This window comes from Piliocolobus tephrosceles, chromosome 12 (genome assembly GCF_002776525.5).
Source record: "Piliocolobus tephrosceles isolate RC106 chromosome 12, ASM277652v3, whole genome shotgun sequence".
Lineage (NCBI taxonomy): Eukaryota > Metazoa > Chordata > Mammalia > Primates > Cercopithecidae > Piliocolobus > Piliocolobus tephrosceles.
In genome coordinates this window covers 1,204,133-1,222,282 of record NC_045445.1, presented here as the reverse complement: position 1 = coordinate 1,222,282, position 18,150 = coordinate 1,204,133, and the positions used below count along the sequence as shown (strand labels likewise).

The window sequence follows — 18,150 nt, the reverse complement described above, 5'->3', positions numbered from 1 at the left end:
TTTTTGAGACGGAGTCTTGCTCTGTCGCCCAGGCTGGAGTGCAGTGGCCGGATCTCAGCTCACTGCAAGCTCCGCCTCCCAGGTTCGCGCCATTCTCCTGCCTCAGCCTCCCGAGTAGCTGGGACTACAGGTGCCCGCCACCTCGCCCGGCTAATTTTTTTTGTATTTTTAGTAGAGACGGGGTTTCACCGGGTTAGCCAGGATGGTCTCGATCTCCTGACCTCGTGATCCGCCCGTCTCGGCCTCCCAAAGTGCTGGGATTACAGGCTTGAGCCACCGCGCCCGGCCCAGAGCTTGCTTTTCAAGTCTCCGAGTCTTATGGCTCTCAGTGGGAAATGATGAAGAACGTTGGGAAGCTAGGTGTGGCCTGTGGCCCACCCAAGATCAGCCTTGGAGAATGGACCCCTAGGCAGCTCCCCATAAAGGAAGGAGAGAAGGGGAGCCACCAGCAGAGTGGGCCAAGAAAGCAGATAGATGGGAATCGCTACTTCTACACAATCCATCATGGCGCTGCCTAATGCCAGGGCTGCTCCCTGGAACTTGGACGGTCCTGATGTCAGAGAAAAACAGTGAACTAATGGGAAAGATCTGGCTTCTTCGAAACTCTCATTTGCATTTCCCAAATACCTTAATCACCATGAGGTCAAATTATAAACCTAAACATGACCTAAGGAATGCCTTCTAGAAATCTATATAGACACCTCCAGAAATTTCAAAAAATATATGCATGACGTTATTTGCTACAGCATTATTTTTACTAGTCAAAGGTTTCCAATACCTCAGATCCCTATCACCAGGGCACTTGTTAAATAAACTTATGGTGCACCCACACACTGGAGTACTGTGCAGCTCCAAAGGGACTAAACAAGAGCTCTAAGAACTGCGATGGAGTGATTTCCAGGATCCACTGTGAAGCAAAAGGAGCAAAGCGCAAACATATCTACTGCATGTTACCTAGGTAAGAAAGAAGGGCGGGGTATTAAGGAAGGACACGCCATGAACTAATGAAATTGATTCCCTGCATGGGGTAGGGGGAACAATGTGAAGGTACAGGCACAGGAGTGAGACCTAGCTGAACATGCCTTAGTGTAATTCTGACTTCTGAATCATGTAAATGTTTATATTACCCAAAATAAAATTCAAATTAAAAGTAACAAAACCTTATTACACTTAATGCAAATAGAAACAAATGATTTTGGGCCAGGCATGGTGGCTTCAGCCTACAATCCCAGCACTTTGGGAGGCTGAGGTGGGAGGATTACTTGAGCCCAGGGGTCTGAGGCTGCAGTGAGCCATGACTACTACATCACTGCACGCCAGCCTGAGCAACAGAGCGAGACCCCGTCTCTCTCTCTTTTTTTTTTGAGACAGTCTTGCTAGAGTGCAATGGCAGGCGTGATCTCGGCTCACTGCAACCTCTGACTCCCGAGTTCAAGTGATCCTCCTGCCTCAGCTTCCCGAGTAGCTGGAATTACGGGCGCCTGCCACCATGCCCGGCTAATTTTTGTATTTTTAGCAGAGATGGGGTTTCACCATGCTGGCAAGGCTGGTCTTGAACTCCCAACCTCAGATGATCCACCCGCCTTGGCTTCCCAAAGTGCTGGGATTACAGGCATGAGCCACCATGCCTGGCTGAGACTCTGTCTCTTTAAAAAAAAAAAAAAAGAAACAAATTTAATTCTACACCAAACTGACAATATACCACAGAGAAAAGATTTATTTCAAATAACTTTTGACTACAGTGCTCTGAAAACCTGTAGTGGGACATATTCCAAGGCCAACAATAACACTCCAGGGGCAGTAAACACACTGGATTGGCTCCCAGGAGAGAGATGTGATTCTGCTTCTGGGGCATCTTGTGCCAGAAAGCCTGGGGAGTGCAAGAGAAAAACAGGGAGGGCCCGTGAGAGGCCTCTAGCAGTGGCCCAGGTGTGGTCCAGGGTGGGGGCAGTTGAGGATTTGGGGCTGGTCTAGGTGGTGAAGCAACAGAGCTCGCCGGTGGATGAGTGTGGGGGGTGAGGGGCAGGGGTGAGTCAGGGACCATGTCCAAAGCCTGGGGAGATGGTGGTGCCACTGACTGAGAAGGAAAAGACTGAGGGGCAGGCCGGGCGCGGGGGCTCCCGCCTGTAATCCCAGCACTTTGGGAGGCTGAGGCAGGTGGATCACCTGAGGTCTGGAGTTCAAGCCCAACCTGGCCAACATGGTGAAACCCTGTCTCTACTAAAAATACAAAAATGAGCCAGGCCTGGTGGCAGGTGCCTGTAGTCCCAGCTATGCGGAAGGCTGAGGGAGGAGAATCGCCTGAACCCAGGAGGCAGAGGTTGCAGTGAACTGAGATCGCGCCACTGCACTCTAGCCTAGACAACAGAGTGAGACTCCGTCTGAAAAAAGGCAAAACAAAACAAAAAAAACCCACTGGAGCGGCAGGGGAGCAACACCCACAGCGAGTTATACCATCAAGGAGAGAAAACAATTCTTCAGCTACTCACTATAAAGGGGGGAAACCCAGCTGTGATCAGATTCAGAGTTGGGCCTGAATGAACTGTTTGCTTGGGGGTTTTAAAGGCTTTTTATTGTGGTAAAACATACAAAACAGATCGGGTGTAGTGGCTTACACTTATAATCCCAGCACTTTGGGAGGCGAGACAGGTGGATCACTTGAGCTCAGGAGTTTGAGACCAGCCTGGGCAACATAGCAAAACCCTGTCTCTACAAAAAACAAAAAACAAAAACAAAAAACAAAAAAACCCACAAAAATTAGCTGGCCGTGGTGGTATGTGCCTGTAATCCTAGCTACTCGGGAGGCTGAGGCAGGAGGATCACTTGAGCCTAGGACGTTGAGGCTGCAGTGAGCTGCTGATCATGCCACTGCACTCCAGCCTGGGCGAATTAACCAGACACATACAGACACATATATATGTCTCAACTATATATACATATGTGTGTGTGTGTGTGTGTGTGTATATACGTGTGTATATATATACACAAAACAAAGTTTACCTTTTTAACTATTTCTAAGTGTACAATGAATGAACTTTTTTTTTTTTTTTGAGATGGAGTCTTGTTCTGTCACCCATGCTGGAGTGCAGTGGCGCAATCTTAGCTTACTGCATGCAGACTCTGCCTCCCGGGTTCAAGTGATTCTCCTGCCTCAGCCTCCTAAATAGCTAAGATTACAGATGCACGCCACCACGTCCAGCTAGTTTTTGTATTTTTAGTAGAGACGGGGTTTCGCCATGTTGGCCAGGCTGGGCTTGAGCTCCTCAGGTGATCTGCCTGCCTCGGCCTCCCAAAGTGTTGGGATTACAGGCATGAGCCACCATGCCCGGCCCTAAATGAACTTTTAATAGCACTGAAGATGGGAAATAAAGGGTCTTTAACTCTACTGTAATATTCTAGTTCTTTCTAATTGAAATTACCTGAAGCAAATATATTCTGTGGAAAGGCACATGGGTGTTTGTTAATTTGCTGGCTGCTACTTTTATAATTAAAGACAAATTTCAAAAAACCCACAAAGAAGCCTGGATTCTGCCGGGCGTGGAGTGCAGGTAAAAATGATTAAAAACGTGGATGGAGCTGGAGTCCATCGTCTTCAGTGACACAGCTCAGACACAGAAAGTCAAATACCATATGTTCTCACTTAGAAGCAGGAGCTGAATAGCATGTGCACATGGACGGAGTGAGGAATGGCAGACACTGGAGACTGGGAAATGGGAAAGGTGGGAGGTGGTGAGGGATGAGAAATTACTTAATGGGTACAATGTCCACTATTCAGGTGATGGCTACACTGAAAGCCCAGACTTCACCACTACACAATACATCCATGCAACAAAACTGCATTTAATCCCTTAAATTTAATAAAAAACAATGATAGAAAACAGGCACTCCAGATGAGTTTACCCTAGCCCAGAGGGCCTGCCCAGTCCCAGGGTGACCTGGGCATTTGCACACCCTCACTGGGCCTTCACTGCAGGACCCAAGGGAGGGAGGCTGGGCTAGGGTGCCAGGTGACTCCCCAAGGCTGTCCCCCAGGGAGTTTATGGTGTTTGCTGAAACACAAACTTTTTCAAAGAAACCTGCCAGGTATGGTGGATCATGCCTATAATCTCAGCACTTTGGGAGGCCGAGGGAGGCGGATCACCTGAGATCAGGAGTTCAAGACCCGCCTGGCCAACATGGTGAAACCCCATCTCTATTAAAAATACAAAAATTAGCTGGGCAGGGTGGTGCACGCCTGTAATCCCAGCTACTCGGGAGGCTGAGGCAGGAGAATCATTTGAACCCAGGAGGCAGAGGTTGCAGCGAGCTGAAATCACGCCACTGCACTCCAGCCTGGGTGACAGAGTGAGACTCCATCTCAAAAACAAACAAACAAACAAAAAAAAACATACACCACTCTTCATCCTCCCTCTAATCAGAACCCTGCTCCCCCGCCCCCACACAATTTTGATTACGAGGAGAACTAAATACCTAGTTCACAAGTTCATGTATTTTAGAGTTGAAGTATCCTCAGAAAAACCACTTATTCAACTCTTGAGTGTTACAGATGGAAAAAAGGAAGTTCGACTAGACAGAGGAACTTGTCTGAGATCACCGTGAGTCACAAACACAAGTCTGTTCACCAACTGCCTTGGCTCTGAGGTAGATCCTGCAGCATCCTTCCACCTCCAAGAGCTCACAGTTTCGAAGGGAGGACAAACAGGTAACAACAACATAGTTCCAGTCTCCCTTCCCCGTGAAGAAAGCTTGTTCCAGGCACAGTGGAAGCACAGGGGTGTGGATAATGAATCAGGAGTGGGTGGGCTGTCAGGGCTTATGAATTCCACAGGCGGGACGGAGGGCTCAGAGCATGCCAGGCCAGATGGGCAGAGGTGGCACTATCAACATGGTTATAGCTCCCACCCTATCACCAGTGTGACACCCCTCCCTAGAAGAAAAAGTGACCAATGATGCCCACCCTGTGTCACCAGAAGCTCTGGGCCTAACCCTGTTGCCCCCTCCCATCTTTTCATTTGGAGAACTTTCTGGTACATCTGGAGAACTTCCATCTTTCAGGTACAGTTACCACGGCACTTCCAGACTGGGCGCAGTGGCTTATGCCTGTAATCCCAACACTTTAGGAGGCTGAGGTGGGCAGATCACTTGAGGCCAGGAGTTCAAGACCAGCCTGGCCAACATGGCAAAACTTCACCTCTACTAAAAGTACAAAACATTTGCTGGGCATGGTGGTGTGCGCCTGTGGTCCCAGCTACTTGGGGACTGAGGCATGAGAATCGCTTGAACCTGGGAGGCAGAGGCTGCAGTAAGCTGATATCACGCCACTGCACTCCAGACCAGGCGATAGAACAGGATTCCATTTCCAAAAAAAAAAAGGCACTTCTAAGACACCTTCCCTGCTCCTGCATCTCCTGCCTCCCTCCCTGCTCTGTAGGCCAGGGCACCCGAGCCCTCAGTGTACTTAGAACACCCCACTGTGCGTGCCAACCCCCACCTCTCAGCTCAATGCATAATGCCAGGCACAGGTGCAACCCTTACTCAACGCATGCTGGATGAATAACCACAACATGGACGCAGCGCTCCACATGCTTCTTCTGATGGCTGGAGACCTTCGACCATAAGCTTCTAGCAAGGAGAGGCTAGCTCAGTGCTGAAAACAAGGTGGGCTCTGAAGTGGTGGATAAACAAATGATGAGTTTGGGAAGTATCAGTAGTCCGCTGGACACTGGTGACTTGGAGATGGCAGAAGATGAGGTGGAGGAAGTCACTGAGGAGGGCCTCAGTGCCCCAGGGACAGTAGCATGGAGGATGGTTACACAAGGAGGATGGATTGACTTCCAGCCATGTGGTGGTCAGGTATGCAGACACCTCTCCTGCTGAAACAACTACAACTGCCGAACTCAGTATCTTACAGAAGCTGCTAAAGAAGCCACCCACAAGCTGACAAGAAAGGAAGGAATACACAGGCTGAGAGCAAAGGAAAGCACGGGGCCCTTTTCTATGGAGAAATCTGGCAGGCACCACCTTAACAAATGACCAAACTGAGCTCAGGCCCCTCAGTGCTGCTGAGATGAACCAGCATCACGAGTGGGAGACTGAAGCTTACCATGAGGAGACAGCAGGAAGAGTCCAGAGAGGGCATGCCATGCAACCACGGCCTGGACTCAAGACAATGAGAGAAAACAAGGGGATGGGGGAACATTTCTGATAAAGGAGACTGAAGGGATGACACAATGGAATACAACACACGGTCCTGGACTCTGCATTCCAGGTTCAAAGGCTCTAAAAAAGGCATTTATGGGGTATGTGGAAAAATGTAAGGTTCTGTGTTAGCTCATTGCTAAACTTCCTGAGCGTCTTAACTGTACTGTGTGCTCTGAGGAAAGGCATGCTTAAACGTTTAGGAGTGAAACAGCACGAGGACTATGACTAACTCTCAAGTGATCAATGGGCTGGGGGACATACAGTGCCAATATGGGAACATGTTTAAAAGGAAGGAGATGACATCGATATAATCGGAAGCTGTGCCAACAGACAGTAATATTTTGAAGCAGCGGCAGGCAAGCTTTTAACAATGAAAGAGAACGCCTTCATATTACACAAGGACATTAAGAAAAAAAGCTGGAGGCTGGGCACAGAGGCTCATGCCTATAATCCCAGCACTTTGGGAGGCTGAGGTGGGTGGATCACGAGGTCAGTTCGAGGCCATCTTGACCAACATGGTGAAACCCCATCTCTACTAAAAATAAAAAATTACCCAGGCGTGGTGGCGTGCACAAAGGGACCATGGCGGGGCTGGTGGCGATGCCAACAGACCTCAGTATACTGTGGGGTTCTTTCAGCCAGAACTGTTCGTGATTTCATCAGTGACTTACAGTTACCACACAACCCAAGTGTGGAGTGATCCACCCCACCCCAGGTTTTCCTGCACAAAATCATGTTTGTATTGTGTTATTTACAGAACACAAGATTTTTTCTAAGAATGCACACATCACACGTTGAAGCAGAAAGGCCTTTACAAAATCTTAAATATCTACAAAATATGAAGTAAGGCTCTTAAGAAATAAAATATTCAATGATTTTGCTGCTAGAATGCAAACATTAGATCAAATCCTTTATTTGATCTAGCAAAGGAAAATTAGAGTTGCAGGAATCTTGTTTTCAGGCCAAACCATGACATCCCGAGGGGTCTGATGGCAGGAACTGCCTGCATTTTCCTCATGAATGTGACTGCAGTGATCTTGTGAGAAAGGTCCGGAAGGCCCTGCACATTACAGGGATGCAAGCAACAGCTGGCAGGTGTGACCAGCCAGGCAACTGCAGTTAAGGAAAGACTACTCAATCCCTGAGGTTTTCAGAATTTACAAAAAGGAAAAAAAGCCAGGTGAACAAGGCAGATGAAAGGTATTTCTCACTTGAATTGGAATCCAGCCCCCTCTCTGTTCCCTGGAGTGAGCTCCAAAGAAAATTCCAGAGCCCCAGCAATATCCCAACCTTTCATAAATTCACTCGTGCTCTCCACTTTCTGGAGACGGCATTTCTCAGCACCTTTCGCTTCCAGTTATCCCTGGCAAAAAGAGCTAAACTACCACTGGAGGCAGTTAACCTAAGGGCAGGGTGGTGGCTAAGGCTCCAGGTGAACGGTCTGGGACCAGAGGAAATAATTAGCCCCGCCTTGTACTGGCTGCTTCCATCCTAAAGTGTCATCCAGATGGTGCTTCCAATTCTTTCTACTTCCAGTATTGGGTGCAGAATTGCGGAATCAAGGAGGTTTCTCTGCATGAATCAATAAAGGCTACAGCACTTTGAGACACAAGCTTCAGCCCTTTAAAAATGTGAGAAATCAAACTGGCACAGGCACACTGTCTCAGTAGTCTCCAGGGGACAGAATGAGGTTCAGCTTGAAGGCTACAATGGTAGAGCCTGAGGTTCAGCTGCCCTACTCTGAATTCACCGTCCATTTCTTAATCCTCCAGTTTTGAGAAGATGCGAGAAACCACTTATGTTTTGCAAAGCTTAAATAAAATGCAGTTCTTGCCAACCAAAAGCAGAACCCTTCCCAAATGCAGGCAACCATACGGCAAATCTCATCTTTATAGATGTGTAAAATGAAAACCTAAACACAAGCCCACCATATACAGGTGAAAAAATTCCTGCTGTGGAGAGCAGTTTCTCAAATGTTAAACATGGAGTTACCATATGACCCAGCAATTTTACTCCTAGCCGTGCACTCTCAAAAAACCAAAACTAGGCCGGGCGTGGTGGCTCACGTCTGTAATCCCAGCACTTTGGGAGGCTGAGGTAGGTGGATTACCTGAGGTCAGGAGTTTGAGACCAGCCTGGCCAATACGGTGAAACCACGTCTCTACTAAAAATACAAAAAAAAAAAAAAAAAAAAAATTAGCCGGGCATGGTGGTTGAGTGCCTGTAGTCCCAGCTACTCAGCAGGCTGAGGCAGGAGAACTGCTTGAACCTGGGAGGTGGAGGTTGCAGTGAGCAGAGATCGTGCCACTGTAATCCAGCTGGGTGACAAGCGAGACCTTGTCTCAAAAAAACAAAACGAACCAACAAAAAAAAACCAAAACCAGTAACCAAACAGATATCGGTACACCAATGTTCATGGCCGCACAGTTTATAATAGCCAAATGGTAGGGGCAACCCAAATATACATTCCCAAGGGATGGATGGATAATCAAAACCTCATTATCTATAGGATGTAATATTATTCAGCCTCAAAAAGGAAAGAAATTCTGACTCATGCTACAATGCAGATGAACCTTGAGGACATTATGCTCAGTGAAAGAGGCCAGACACAAAAGGCCACATAGTGCATAATTCCATTTACAGGAAATGTCCAGAATAGGCAAATCCATAGAGACAGGAAGTGGATCAGTTGTTGCCAGGAGCTGAGGGTAATAAGAGGTGACTGCTACTGTGTCTGGGGTTTCTTCTGGGTGCTGAAAATGTTCTGGAATGACACAGAGGCAATGGTTGCACAACTCTGTGAATGTACTAAAAGTCACTGAATCGCACACTTTATTTTTAAACAGTTTTTTCTGTGAGCCTATGAATTATATTGAAGAATGAACTGTACCCTTTAAATGAGTAAATTTCATGGTATGTGAATATCTAAATTAAAAAAAAAAAAAACATTAAAACAGCAGCTGACCACCAATTACTCTAAATCATAAAGACACGTTTTGTGATGCCTGGCCAGTGCTCAGAGCCCACACAGCTGTCTCAGAGCAAGTCTATCTGGCTGTGGCACAGAGCCCCGGTAGATAGATGGGCTGTCCATCTGAGGAAGAGGCCAATGTGGGGACCTATGGTGATACATACCAGACTGGACCAATCCAACCTGAATGTGAAACTCTGAAGCCCAGGACACAGTAGCCATGACAATCAGAAAGGAATTTAGTTCAAGAAGTTTAATGAGTAGGCATTTAGCCAAGTGGAAGGCTGTTGGCTATTCTGAGGGCATTTGATCATTTTTTTAAAAATCGTGGTAAAATACTTGTAACATAAAATTTACCATTAATAGCATTTAGTACATTCACAATGTCATGCAAACATCACCACTATCGAGTTCCAGAACATTTTCACAACTTCCAAAGACAACCCTTTACTCATTAAGCAGTTGCTCCCCACTCCCACTCCTCTCAGCCCCTGGTAACCACTAATCTATTTGTCTCCACAAATCTGCCTATTGTTGACACTTCATATAAGTGGAATAATACCCTCCCCCGGAAAGCCTGTCTTTTAGAAAATGATTTTCATTTAAAAAGGCTTTTTTTTTTTTTTTTTTTTTTTCCTGCTTAGCACAGTGGCTCATACCTGTAATCTTAGGAAGGCAGAGGCAGGAGGACTGCTTGGGCTCAGGAGTTCAAGATCTGCCCTGGGCAACACAGTGAGACCCCGTTACTCACAAAAAGGGGGAAAAAAGACCAAAAAAAAAAAAAAAACCCCCAAAACAAAACAACGAAAAAGGTTTTTTAGGGAGACAAGGTCTCGCTATGCTGCCCAGGCTGGGCTCAAGCGATCCCTCCTGCCTCAGGCTCTCAAGTAGCTGGGACTACAGATGCGCCACCACGCCCAACTTAGAAGCATGCATTTTTTCAGATTTCACCATTCCCTGGTAACTTCTCCAGTGATTTCCCCTCACATCTTTGACTCTATATTCTAGCAGGGTTCTCACACTGATCCTACACACAGTGGTTAGAGATTCACCAGGCCAAACTCACCTCCAATTCCAAGTACCTAGTTCTTAAGGTCCAAGTGGCCTGTTTCCATAGACACTGACACTGTGCATGACTTTTCTGTCCTCAGCGACACGTTCCCATAGCTGCTGGTTTTCCTCATTTCTTGTTAATTATGTTTTTTTCTTACCTTTGCATACTTCATGTAAACAAGTTTCACAGACTTTTAACAAAGTGTTGGCTGCTTTTATTGAAGAAGAGAAAATCTGCCAAAATAAATTTTCATCATGAAGGCAACACATTTTGGGGAACAAAAAAGGGCAGAAAGGAGATCTCTTTTACTAGAGAACTCTGCTTAAGGACTGGCTCATTTGATCCAAACATCTCATCAGTAACTTGGAGTGAGTGCCCTTGTTTTCGTCATCTTGCATCTCACTAGTGTACGTCAGTCCACATCAGCCTGCCTGATGTACTTGGTTCGTAATGCTGACATCTGAGCCCCCGTGTTTATTTCACCTTGATTCTACTGAAACGACCAACGAAATGCAGAACAGGAGGAAGCATCTCTATCAATGCCTTCAGAGGAACTGCTGTAGAATGTGGTGCGGCTGGGATCCATGTGAGAGAAGCAGCGCTCACATGATTCCACCACAGTTAAACACATGGGCAAAGGAGGACCTGCTGGAGGTATGAGGATTCTGTAGCAGAGCCGGAGTACATCTGCAAGATCAGAGAAACTGGGCCTAAGAGCCAGACTGGCAGAAGTGTGGTTTGCCGGTGGCAAATAGAAGGACCTGAACCACCAGTGCCCTAGGTGGAGAGGTCAGTGATAGGCTGGCCAGGTTTTCCTGGGCACTGCTGGGATAGAGAGACACACTGATATAGAGGAGATTCTACTTGTCTCAAGAATCTGCCAGCAGCACCCTGGGTCCCCACCCTGATTCCAGCTGCCAAAGGGGAAGCAGCAGGGACTGAAGCTCCATCTCATAAACAACTCTAGGGACTGGGGATCAAACAAGTATCAACAAATTAGTAACTGTCCTGTGTACAAATACAAATTAGATGGAAACCACAATGACTGAACACCAGTCATTCCAGTCAAGATCCCAACTGGAGGCCGGGCGTGGTGGATCACACCTGTAATCCCAGCACTTTGGGAGGCTGAGGCGGGCAGATCATGAGGTCAGGAGTTTGAGACCAGCCTGACCAACATAGTGAAACTCCGTCTCTACTAAAACTACAAAAAAAATTTAGCCAAGTGTGGTGGTGGGCGCCTGTAGTCCCAGCTACTTGGGAGGCTGAGGCAGGAGATTCGCTGGAACCCAGGAAGCTGCGGTTGCAGTGAGCCGAGATTGTGCCACTGCACTCCAGCATGGGCAACACAGTGAGACTGTATCTCAAAAAAAAGAAAAAAGATCCCAACTGGATTTTCTTTGGAATCTGACATTTACCTAGAATATGTATCTGAGGACAGTCAGAAGTAGTCTGTGTGTGTGAGGGGTGGGGAGGATGGCTTCCTTCTGGTAGCCACTGCTCTAGGGAGTATTTCTCACCATCGTGTCACAAAGCACGCAACAGGAGCACTCTCACATGGATTAGGGAATTAGATGCAGACCTCCTGCACAACTGCCTTCTTCCAATCCTAGTAAGATAAGACACAAAAGAAAGGCGGGGAAGGGGAGTGTGAAGGGAAGACTTCAGCAAACAAAGGACAGGGGTGTAATTCAAAGCAGTCTGAGAAAAGACTCCAGAGGACAATGCAGCAGCAAAGCCAGGCTCCTGCCCCGTCCCCAGAAACCACCCTAGGGAGAAGGCAACACCCTGGGAATTTGCAGCCAGTAAGCTGGAGAGAAGCAACCAAGTGGGAGTCCTTCACTTTTTCGTTTTAGACCCAGAAACTCCATCTGGGAGGTGCAGGAGAAATGGCGAAGTGCCCAGTGAGCCAGCCCAGCTCTGTGGGAAGCAACTCCTCTTAGGTATACACAGATTATGGAACCACCCAGAGACTGAGGTGCCCCTATCCCCATGGAAATGGCACACATCCCTCATGCAGTTAGAGTGAGCCTTAGTATAAGACATCCAACACAGTTCTTAGAACAAAGAGAAGAATCCAGATAGGGCTGAAGACTACATGGCTGCAGCTCCCTCCAGCGTGCAAATTCTCTCCGAATACAAGATAACAAGCCTGCACACGATAGCTCAGAGGGGAAAACAGCGAGGGAGGATGCCAAGAAACCGGGAAGAGAGAGCCAAGAATTCCTCCACTGTCTCAAAGCAAACAGAACGACTATGCAGAGCCATCCAAGCCTGAGCCAAGATGAAAAGAAGCGACATGTAACTATGCAAACATATTATGGCCAAAAGAAAAAAAAGAGGCCCAGGGAGGGAGATGGCACGAGAAAGGCAAAGTCTCCCACTAAGAAGAGAACACACAAGGAAGGGAAAAAAATTCCCTACAACTTCATAAGAACATGTTCCTAATAAAAGAGTTCAAAGATGGGATGATAAAACAGAATAAGATGAAAAGACAAATTTCCAACCTAGAGAAACAAACTGCAGACCAAAACACATCATTATGAAACTAATAAATACATTGAAAAACAGCCAGAAACAGAATATACTTAGCTGAAAATTAAATTAGACAAAGTAAATGCAGATGAAAAAGACAAAGTTAAAGCAATTAGGGCAAAGCTAATATCATTGGAAGAGAGACAAAGACAATCCCACATAAGGAATTTGTGTCCCTGAAGTACAGAACTCAACAAATGGAACAGAAGATGCTGTCAAAGATCCGTAAGAGAGCTGACCTGAAACAGCAACGACTACATCTGCAGCTTGAAAGAATACACCATGTTCCCAGGACAATTTGATAAAGAATGCTCAATAGCAAGACAGACTCTAGTCAACCTACTCAACTTCAAGGATAAAGAAAGCATTCTTCAGGCACCTTGGGATTCTTCCAAAGGGAAAACATCAGAAGACCAGACATAATGTCTACAAAGTTCTGAGGCAGCTTAGCGCAGTGGTGGTCGGGGTGAGGTCAGAGGTAAATTCAGAGAGATGGACAGGGGCCAAAGCCTCTCTGAGAAGATGAAATCTGAACACAGATCTGAAGGAAGTGTGTGGTGAGGGAACAGGTCAAGTAAAGAGCGGTCCAGCCAATAAGGAGCAGTAAGAGCCAAGGCTCTGACTCCAGCAACATTTTGGCAAGTTCCAGGAAGAGCAAGAGCAGTGGGAGCCAGGTGAGCAAGGGAGAGAATGGTAGAGAATGAGCTCAAATAGGCAGGGAGAGATCACGTTCCATGTGGCTGCTGAGGCAGGCCCGGTTACACAATTTGTGGAGCCTGGTGCAAAATGAAAATGCAGGGCCTCTAGTTCAAAAATTGAGAATTTTGAGATGGTGACAGTAGAGTAATAAACCAAGCCTGTGTTTCAGCAAACTCTGGGCAGTTACACAGGCCCATGAAGCTGGCTCTGCTTTCAAGTAATGGACTTTGGGTTTTATTCTGAGAGGGTGTTTCTCAAGGGAGTAACCTGATCTAATGAACATTCTTCAAAGAGCCCATCTGAGGCTGGGCACAGAGGTGTGTGCCTGTAATCCTGTATTTTGGGAGGCCAAGGCAGGAGGATTGCTTGAGCCCAGGAGTTCGAGACCAGCCAGGGCAACACAGGGAGACCCCAGTCTCTACAAAAAATATAAAACTTAGCCAGGTGTGGTGGTGCATACCCGTAGTCTCAGTTACTTGAGAGGCTGAGGTGGGAGGCCTGCTTGAGCTCAGGAGGTTGAGGCTGCAGTGAGCCGTGATTGTGCCATTGCATTCCAGCCTGGGTGACAAAGGGAGAACTTAAAAAAAAAAAAAAAAAAAAAAAAAAAAAAGGAAAAGATCCATTCTCACTATGGGAAGATGTAGAGGAGAAGGAGCAGGGCAGGAGGGCGCAAGATGCCACAGAGGGGCTCTGCAGAAGCAGATGTTGGGTCACGGTTTGGGGTGTAAGATGTTCATCAGGAACTGACATCCATAAAGGGAGGTGGGAAGAAGTCAAAGAGAGAGACCTTAGGTAAGGAGGCTCTTGCAGCTGAGGCCAGCTGAAGGAACAGCGGACAGTGCCTGCTAACTGGAGTGTCCGCAGGGGATCCGGAGAGAAGAGTGACCTCCGGGTCTGCCATGTGAGACAACCGTAGAGTCTAGGCAGGGATGCAGGGGGCTGGTCTAGGTGCCATCCCTGAAGGGCATGTGCACTAGGACAGGAAAAGGGCAACAGATCCAGGACTCTGACTTCCGTATCTCATGTTTTTGATACTGAGGTATTTAGTTTTCTAGAGGCCTAAAGGGCAGCTGGATGTATGAGTCTGGAGTTCAGGGGAGAGGTCTGAAGAGCCAGGCAAGTGGGTGAGGGCATGCTGAATATAAGTGTAAACAACCCTCCCCTTGCTATTTGGAGTTGTGATGAGGAGAAAGAATCAGCAGAGGAAAGAGAGAAAGAGGACAGTGCAGAGAAGGAAGATCAGACATATCTGTCAAGATTATTGGTGGCACTCAACAGAAACCAACTCTAGCTGATTTATGCAGACAAGGACTGATGAAAAGCTACTGAAGATGCATGTGGTGATGGTTGCACAATATAAATGTGCTCAATACCACAGAATCGTACACTTAAAATGGTTAAGGCAGTACTTTTTATCTTTCGTGTATTTTACTGCAATTTTTAAAACTAGGGGAAAAAGGTTACTGGGTGATGAGAGAATCCCTAGAGTGTTGGAAGAACAGGTTTGAGTCCATTTGGCCAGGAACAATACTCCAAATCCTTCTGCCAAGCCAGTCCAAGCAGCTAGTACTGTCTTTGCGACCCTGCAAGGCAGCAGCACTGGCCACTGGCACTATGGCCTAGGAGCTCGTCTTTCCTGCAGCCCCAATGCCAGGAGACAAGGCTCTCCTGCCTGGCCCTGCTCCTCCTAGCATGTGAGTCTGACTGGCAGAGGCCTAGGTACATACCTACACCCTCATGTAGAACTCAGCTACTTTCTTCCTGTAAAGGGCCAGATAGCATTTTCCACCTTGTGGGCCAGACAGTATCTGTCACAACCAGCCTACCTGCTGTTGTACAGGAGAGCAGTCTTGGACAATGCACAAAGGACGAGGTGGAACTGGGTCCTCGTAAAGCTTCATTTACGAAAATAGGCAGTGGGCTGGACTTGGCCCTTGAAATACCGTTTGCCAACTGCTGCCCTGACCGGAAGAGAAGCTAGGCAAATAAGCATCTGACATTTGCAGTGACTACAATCAGAGTTCGCCTGACCTCCTATCAAACTCGTGAGGTGAGAATTCTCCCAGACCCAGAGGGGGTTCAAGATGGGAGGGGAGATGGCCCCCTGGAGAGTATGAGGTACCAGAAGAGACATAAGGAAAGGGCTGAGAAGGAGTGACAGCCACCAATGACTGATAAGATTATTTCATGGAATGTGGGAAAGCAAGCGTTCATGGAGCAAGCTGAGCAAGGAGCAGCAGGCAAGGAAGAGGGCCCATGAGTGGAAAGAACTCTTAGAGAGTTTGGCTAAAAGGAGAAAGAGAGACTGAGCAGGAGCCGAGAAGGTATGAGCTGAAGGGAGCTCAGTTATGACGGTAAATTCTAAAACAAGTTCGTCTGGTGACAGGCACAGTTCACAAGAGGAGGGAAGACCGACGGAGTCCCAGGGGCGTCAAACAGTGGTTGACACTGAAAGCTACGAAGACAGTAAGTCCTCATTATAGGCAGAGCTGTCTAAGTTAGAACTCTGTGGGTGGAGGGGTTTCCAGTGATGACCAACTGCAGGCTACAACCATGGGAATGAGTGGCAGAAGAGACGGAGGGAACCAGGCACTAGGAGGGCTGTCTACATGCATATGTGTGCTGGAGTCAGGAACTGGCATGGAATCCTCAATAGCAGAGGACTGACTGGGGCAGTGAGCAAGCCCACAACAGGGGTCTGTGGGCCAAAAGCCTGAGTGTCACAGCCCCCCTATGCCATGCCTGGAGGTACGTGGGGTCAGAGACTGCTGAGGACTTGGCAGGAGGCACAGGCGTGGAGAAGCAGGACCTAACCCAGGTGTGTGTGTGACGTGGCAGGGAGGGGGTGGTGGTGGTTAGGAAGGGCTCTTTGGGGAAGAGATACCTGATTGGGTCTTCAAGGATAAGCAGGACAAGGCAAGGCCACAGGGGAGGGAAAGGAGAAGAGAAGGGGACTTGCACAGGGGAGCCAATGACAAAGGCCAGGAGTGCAAGAAACATAGTACCTGGGAGGAACTACAAGCAGTCCTGGACTTCTGAGGGCTATGTCCATGAGAAAAGCGGCAGCAACAGAAGGGACCATAAAGAGAGGCAGGAGCCACATGAGGGGCCCTGATGTCACTTGAACACAGGGTGCCACTCTTGGGTTTAAAGCAGGAGAATGAGATTGACGATAGGGATTGTGTGGAAGAAAGAGAGGTAGAGGAAAGATCCTAAGTGATCACAGGAGTCCTAGGGCAAGATGAGGGATTGCACCAGGACAGCAGAGGAAGAGATGAAAGAAGACAGAAGAGGGACAAACAGTTAAAGGAACAATTGGTGGGGCTTGGTGGCTCCCCTGGACATGGGCAGTGAAGGGCAGGGGCCTGTTGGGTTTCCAGCTTGGGTGACTGGTAGGGCTATATCAACTGTGACAGAAAACAGCGGACATGGCATTTGTCTATTTGGTCTTCTGATCTATCTACCTTATCTTGAAGGAAATGGGGGTGGTAGGGCGGGCAGTGGGTAGAGAAGAATGGAAGGGAGAAAGAGGGCAGACATCTCTCAAATGTTTGCACAGTAAAATCTGACTAAAAGGCACACACGCCCCACAAGCCTTTTTCTTTTTTTCCCCCCCAAGAAGCAAAACAAGTTTTATTTCCATAGTAGTTCCTTTTAGTGCTCTCTGTCGCCACCTAACGGACGGCCTGGTGGAAGAGGCTCAAGAGGTAGCAGCCTAGCCTACTCAACGGCAGAGGAATCAAACTCACCCAGGCAGGGAGAACGGGACTGCACCTGGGTGGGGGAGGACCAAAAGAGGCCCAGCTGCTTCTGGAAGATCACAGGGAGTCTCTTCTGGAAGACCAGGGGCTCTTGGAGCTAAAACAGACGTCCATTCATTAATAATACCTACTTCAACAACTTAAGATCGTGTTCAGCAGATGCACATCAACCTTGACTGGTCTGCGCTCCCCAAATCGGGTATAATATTGAGGCATATTGAGGGAACTATCTGTAGATATTCATGAAATTGTTTGGTGGGACAAAAATTATGGGGCACTTAAGCCTAGCTGAACTCAGTTTCAAGTTCCAGCATTTAACACACCACCTCTAAGTTTACGTGTACTTTATGAGTGCAGGAATGCAACAAAAAAAAATCCAGTGTAAAGTCCTGGCCCTCAGGGCAAAGCAAGGGAACTACAACTCTTGCTGCGAACTGCCTTCCTCCCACAGATGTGACACATTCACAAATCTCATTCACTGAACAAGTGTCACACCAGAGGTGACAAGAGGGGAACATGCAATAATAGGTAACTTTCCTGTCACACGAGACTGCTTGGAGACAAGGATACAGAGCCCAGAATAGGAGACAGGACAAAATGATGAGGGTCAAGGACCACACCTGGTTTAACTCCCAGAAGAGTTTTAGCCAGTAAAGAGCTGCAAGAAGGAAACCACACTCCACAAGAGGCCACTAAGATAAACGCTTGCATCTGATTAAGTTTTCACCTGAAGAGTGTGGGTAAGGACAAGCCTGGCTTGTTGGGTAGTACAGATTCAGTGAATGAGCCCTCAGATGCGGCTGGATCCTGTGATCAAACAGACAGCAGCTTCTCAGGAACCACTGCATATGAGGTTAGGGTGAGGGGAGGGACCCAATGGAGATCTAATCCCAGAGGTTTGATCACAGGGGCTGATGAATGAGAGGTGG

General features: G+C 47.6%; 1 protein-coding gene across 7 annotated transcripts in view; it reads right to left on the bottom strand.

The window, feature by feature from the left end:
• The window catches only part of MECP2 (methyl-CpG binding protein 2), a 72,710-nt gene that overhangs the window by 9,212 nt on the left and 45,348 nt on the right, over positions 1-18,150 (bottom strand). Inside the window, exon 1 of one of the 7 annotated variants that reach the window (XM_023198531.1) lies at positions 5,536-6,090. The exons of the other annotated variants lie outside the window; for them this stretch is intronic. The gene's annotated coding sequence lies outside the window, so the exon portion shown is untranslated. Of the gene's footprint in view, positions 1-5,535; positions 6,091-18,150 lie in introns of those variants that run through there. 7 annotated transcript variants of the gene reach the window in all.